Source organism: Orcinus orca, chromosome 6, assembly GCF_937001465.1.
Source record: "Orcinus orca chromosome 6, mOrcOrc1.1, whole genome shotgun sequence".
NCBI classification, from domain to species: Eukaryota; Metazoa; Chordata; class Mammalia; order Artiodactyla; family Delphinidae; genus Orcinus; species Orcinus orca.
The window spans coordinates 96,279,853-96,285,700 of record NC_064564.1 but is presented as its reverse complement, the minus strand read 5'-3'; the positions used below and the strand labels follow the sequence as shown (position 1 = coordinate 96,285,700).

The window sequence follows — 5,848 nt, the reverse complement described above, 5'->3', positions numbered from 1 at the left end:
TCTTTCCCCTTTCTCTCCTCTTCTCTTCCCTTGTCCTGCCTTGCTTCACCTTCCCTTCTGTTCTCTTTCCTTTACATATTCGTAACCAAACTGTTTAGACTTGAATCTTGGTTCAGACATTTACTAAATCTAAACCTCAGTTTCTTCATCTGTAAAATGGGGGATAATAATAATATCTCATTAGAGGATGTTATAAGGAGTTAATTAAATGAGTTAATATATGTGAAACTCTCAAAATTGTGTTCAGTCAACCTTAATGACTCTTGGTTTTCTCAACGACATCTTTGTTTTTCTTAAAAACTTGCTTTTCTCTTGCTGTCTATCTCCTCTTTCACTCTCGCATGCTCCCTCCCTCCCTCCCTCCCTCTCTCTCTCTCTCTCTCTCTCTCTCTCTCTCTCTGAGTCTCATTTACTCAGTCCCTTTTTCTCAATCTCAGTCTTTCTCTCTCTTCCCCTCCTTCTGGGACCCAGTTCTAGGAGTTCACAGGCCTCTGTCTTCCCCTGCCTGACTTACTACATGGGAGGCTGGTGCTGGGCAGGCAGGAGGGTCTCAAGCACCTGCTCTGGGCCTGTGAGGCCTACAGTCTTCCCTAGGAGACCCAAGTACTCAGAGCCTTTAGGAGCTGCCTGGGCCTTTGTGTTATCTCCACCTTGGCCTAATGATTCTTTTCCCCAGAACCCCTGAGCAGCCCTGCTGTGAGCTCAGCCTAGGGGCTCCTGCACTGGGCAGCAGTGGGTGGGTGGTTGGCTGGGGGACCCTTCCTCCCCTTCCTTCCTCTCCTGCACAAGGTGAGGGAGACCATAAACCTTTCATTCGTGCTTCATCTTAGAAGCTTCTGTACACTGAGGGTAAGAGTAAGTTTTCTTGGGTCCTCTCTCTTCATACCTGAGCCACGAGTAAGGCTTATACCAATTTTTGGCTTACTCTGTTAAGCCAGAGGAGGTTCCTGCTGGCACACAAGATGGAGAGCAGAAAGCCCCCTTCCGTCAACTGCTGCTCACTGGTGGCCTCACCGTGGAGGCTCTGTCAGCTCTTCCACCTCCTCTTCTTTTATCAGGGCCCTCCTGTAGCCACTGAGCGTCTTTACTTTCATTATATATGAAAGCTCCCACTTTAATAGATCATGTTATTCATATAAGAAAGTGCATGAGCAAAACCCAAACAATACATCCACGTATTCAGAGGGGATTTTATTCCTTGAGAGCTGAAAAATGATATGAAATCTCTGTTTTTACCTTGTTTTTGGATAATGTAATTTCAGCATGAAGAATATGTTTTTAATGTTTTATTCTTCTTCCTAAGTAAATATACAGTCTGGCTTAAGTCCATCAAGTGTCCAAATGAAACAAAAATCTGCCACTAAGTTTTTCCAGTTGAGCAAAATCTCTGTGATCTGAGCTGCTAATTGTTAGTGTCAGCTGGTTGACGTTCCTGTTTTCCAGGAAGGCTGGGTAGGGGGCAGCACTTCACTGTGTCCTCCCCATTCCCACCCCACTAGTCTCATTTCTAATTTTGCCCTTGGGGCAGCTCCTAGGAGGCCTGTCTCTCCTGCATTTCTTTCTCAGCCTTTTCTATACAGAGTCCTCTAGCACAGAGGGAGGTGCTTCCAGAGAGATTTGACTTCCCTGAAGGAAGCTCTACTCCACAGCCCACTAGGTGGGGAACTGGCTTTTAGAGTTAGGGTCCTGCTTGCAGAATTTTTGCGGACATGCAGGTTATTGAGTGGGGGGACCCTCTCCTAGCCTGGGGGGCAGGTTGCAGGCTGGTTCAGGGGTTCCTAGGACACAGAGGGCTCTGGGCAACCTCTCAGGCTAGTTGGGATTTATTCCTTTCCTTATTCATTCAGCAGATATTAAGTGAGTTCCAGGTACCATGCTGAGCCCTGGGGAAACCAGAGTGAATGGGACGTTGGCTCATTCTCAAGGGGCACAGATTCAGGTAAGAGAAATAAAAATGTGTTTCTGTCATTTTTTTCATCCAGCATAACTCCAGTGCCTGCTAAATATTTGTTCTGGGTTAGCCTGCTCATGTTAATGACATGATATGACTCGACTTGCATATCTGTCAGGAATAAGCATTTGTTTCTCATTCCCTCATGGGTTTCTCATCAAATGTGGCCACAAATTCCCATTGCTCCCCAGAGAAGAATTTAAATTCTGCAAGAGCAAAAACTGTGTCAGTTTTATTTACAACTATACACCCAGTATCTAGTAGCAAGTTTATTAAAGGATAGATACTCAGTAACTATTTGTTGAATAAATGAATGAAAGGGAAGGTGAACGGAAGATGGTCTACAGCAGCGTTTCTCAAACTTTAACATAAGAATCATGTGAAGAGCTTGTTAAAATATAGATTCCCACCCCAAAGACTCTGATCCAGTAGGTCTGGGGTGGAGCCTGAGTCTTTACTTTCTAAGCTCCCCGGTGATGCTGATACTGCTGGTGTAAGGGCCACACTTTGTGCAGTGAGGGCATATGGAGTCTTCTTCCCTCTCACAGATCAATGACAAGACGTGACACTGGATCCTGGGTTTGGCCCTCCCCACCTTCTTAGCAGGGGCCCCAGGCTGTCATACAGGATCATTCCAAGCATTTGGGATTCTGTACAGGTGTATGATAACATAGCCATGATGCAGGTGTTTGAGCCAACCAGTGGAATTATGAATGTGAGCCTTCAGTCGTCAGCTCATTAAGTGAAATACAGGGCTATGAAAACATCTCTGCTTGTGAAACCCTTTTGTCTCTCATGAGGATCATGGTCCCATCTTATGTGATCAGCTTCTTCAAGGAGAAGGACCTGCTCTTGCGGCAGTTTGGGTTTTTACTTATTCCTCATCACTGTGTATTCGTGCTGAGTAAGTTCTAATTGTCTTTGACGCCCCCCACCCACCCCAGGGCTGTCAAATGGGGTTTACTAACCTCTCTCTCCAAACCGTTGAAGGATGCACTGACTAGGCAAGGGGCAGCTCTCAACCCACCCTCCCTGAAGTTCTGAATGAGAGATCCGACTCAATCTCAGTGAGACTCTGTGATCTCGTCCCTTTCCACAAATCTTTGGAGGCTGGTGTCCCTGACCAGACTTACTGCAGACTTCACCCCTCAGACGTACATCTGCAGTCACTGTCGAAAGCTATCTGTCATCTGTTAGATGAAATAAGCACCGTGGTGACGGGGAAAGCGTTTTGGAGTCTTTCAGGATCCCTTTGGGTGTTTCCTCCCCCATGACCTGGGCTGGGTTAAGTGCCTCACCGCTGAGCACATGCAGCCCCAGCACTTCTCTGCCCTTCTGCCATAGCACACGTTATGAAACCGCCAGGCCACGTGCCTGCCTCCTTCATTGGATTTGGAGTTCCTTGAGCACAAGGATTGTCTCGTTTCCTCCTTAGCCGAGGAGCCCAGACCAGGGCTTGCTGCGTGGTGGCCACTCACTGATGGTTATTGAGCCCATGAGGAATCATGTTCACATACTAGCTGGGCTGCTTGCTTATTGTGTGATCTGTTAGTCACTTCTTGGAGCCTCACTTTCTTTTTCTGAAAAATGGGGATGAGAATACATTTGGGAAGGTTGGCTTTCTCTGTGCCAGGCCTGATTCTACATGCTTCATGTGTGATGTCTCACTTAACCCTCATAACTACCCTATGTGTGGGTATTACCATTAACTATTTTCAGTTAAGGAGACTGAGGAACAGAGAACTTACGGAATTTTTCTAAGGTTATCTGATAAATGGGATAAAGGGTGGGTCAGGATTTGGAGTCTGGCTGTCTGATTCCAGAGCCTGCAAAATAGCCACTATAGTAATCATTCTCAACTTGGGGTGAATCTGTCTCCCAGGGGTTGGCAATGCTGGAGACAATTCGGATTGTCACAGGTGGCAAGAGGAAGTGCTGCTGGCCTCTAGTGAGCAGAGGCCAGGGATGCTGCTAAACATCCTACGATGCATAGGACAGTCCCCACAATAAAGAACTGTCCTGTCCAAAATGTCAGTGGTGCCTCAGTTGAGGAACCGTGCATTACACTGTACTGCCTCAGTGAGATCAAGTGTGCTAAGAGCCAGGCCTAGAGCAGACCCACAATAAATGGCACTTCGTTCTCAAAGTTCACAGGTTGCAGCTCAGAGAAGAAAAGTCACTCAGTCTTCAGTTTCCTTCAGCAGCTCAGGTTTTAGTCTTAATGGTTCCCGGCTGCTTGGCATCTCTATCTCGGGAGTTCCTGTCTTTGTGAGATGTGCTGACAGTTGTCAAGAGTCGGGACAAAACTTTCCTTGGGAGAAGTCCAACTTCCCTGAGACCTGGCAAGTTCAGACATTGCACACAGAATGTGCCTTCCCCAAAAGCCTCCTGGCCTCTGACCTCATGGCACGGTCGACTCTGGGGATGGCTGGGTTTTGTGCATGAAGCTGCTTCTTTCAAGGGAACTGACATTTCTCACCGTTTGTATGGGAGGCCTTGTGGGGTACTTGCCACTATCACTAAGGTCTTGACATGGACACTAGCATGGTTCTGGCCCTTGAAAATGTATGAGTCAAGGAGAACATGACAGATGACCTGTTAGCTAGTGCAGCAAAAACACCCCACACGCTGGGCACTTCAGAAGGGAAGCTTTGAGACCATGGCTTTACCACTGACCCACCATGTGACCTTGGGCAAGTGCCTGGAACTGACTTCTTTCATTGTCAGCATGAGGGCCTCTGTCCTGCCTTATGTAGCTCCATGGAATGACCTTTGGGCAAGTTGGATTCAGGGGGTCTTATGTATAAGAGAGAACCAGAAGAACAGGAAGGTAATGACAAATTGGAAGGGTGCTGCTGTACACACAGAGGGCACAATTGTTTAGCATTTGGGGTTTTGTTTCCTTGTAAACTCATATTCCTTCATGCTTCAGCAATGTAGAGTTAAGTCAAAACAGTGTTTTCAGCAGTAAAGGACCGTTGAATTTTTGTTGAAAGCTTGCTCACAGCCTTGCCTGGGTCCTGATACCCAGTGTGACATTTTCTAGCCATGAGCTCAAGGAAGTTTTACTTAAAATGTTGGCCAACAGGAGGCAGCATAAATTGACTCTGGAGAACCAGTGGCAGACAATGAGCTAGTATATCCACCCTGGCACAGGAGCAGAAACAGCTGGCTTCTCTGAGGCCTAAGGAAAAAATTGATTTCAGTTAGAATGTTACCTGGGATTTATGATCTGAGGGGAATTTGTTCCTTCTTAAAGCTGACATCATGTGTGTATACGTATCTCCAAACTCATCAAGTTGTATATATTAAATATGAGCAACTTTCTCTATGTCAATCATACCTTGAGAAAATGGTTAAAAAAAAGTTGACAGACATAGGGCTCCAGATGGAAGAGTCTGTTGCCTTTCTGGGGGTGGGTGGGTAGGTGGGTGAGGGAGTCCATAAGGGGACTTTTCACTCCGTGTGCTCCACATGATAAGAGGATATTTGAAGAACTCTGAAGAATTGGCAGTTTACACTTCTCATCAGCACTGACATGGTTCAGGGGTTTGAATTTCATGAATAGAATTGACAACTTGGTCAGGGTGTGCTGCTAGTATTACAGGTGTGACTGCTGCCTTCTATGCTGCAAATCTGGAAACTTCTTGGATAAAATGTAAGAGGCCAGTAGAGCCAATGACAAAGTCCTTCCCTGGGTCTCCTTTTCTGAACCAAGTTTGTCACCTAAACTGGTCCCAGAAGCCATAGGTGAGATGGCACCAGTCATACCACACTAACGAAAGGAGCAGCCTCTAACTCAACCACTGACTGCAGGCAGAGAGCTCCCTCCCATCTGCAGGAGTTCAGTGGGTGCAGACCCACCCCCGTTGCTCAGGTGTGGAGGCTTCCCCTCAC

The 5,848-nt window shown here is 46.8% G+C and overlaps 1 long non-coding RNA gene across 1 annotated transcript in view; it reads left to right on the top strand.

Moving 5' to 3' along the window:
* The first annotated feature begins 1,732 nt into the window (after nt 1–1,732).
* LOC117201930 (uncharacterized) overlaps nt 1,733–5,848 on the top strand; it is a 452,276-nt gene continuing 448,160 nt past the window's right edge. Inside the window, exon 1 of the long non-coding RNA XR_007477893.1 lies at nt 1,733–1,939. This is a non-coding gene — a long non-coding RNA (uncharacterized LOC117201930). The remainder of the gene's footprint in view (nt 1,940–5,848) is intronic.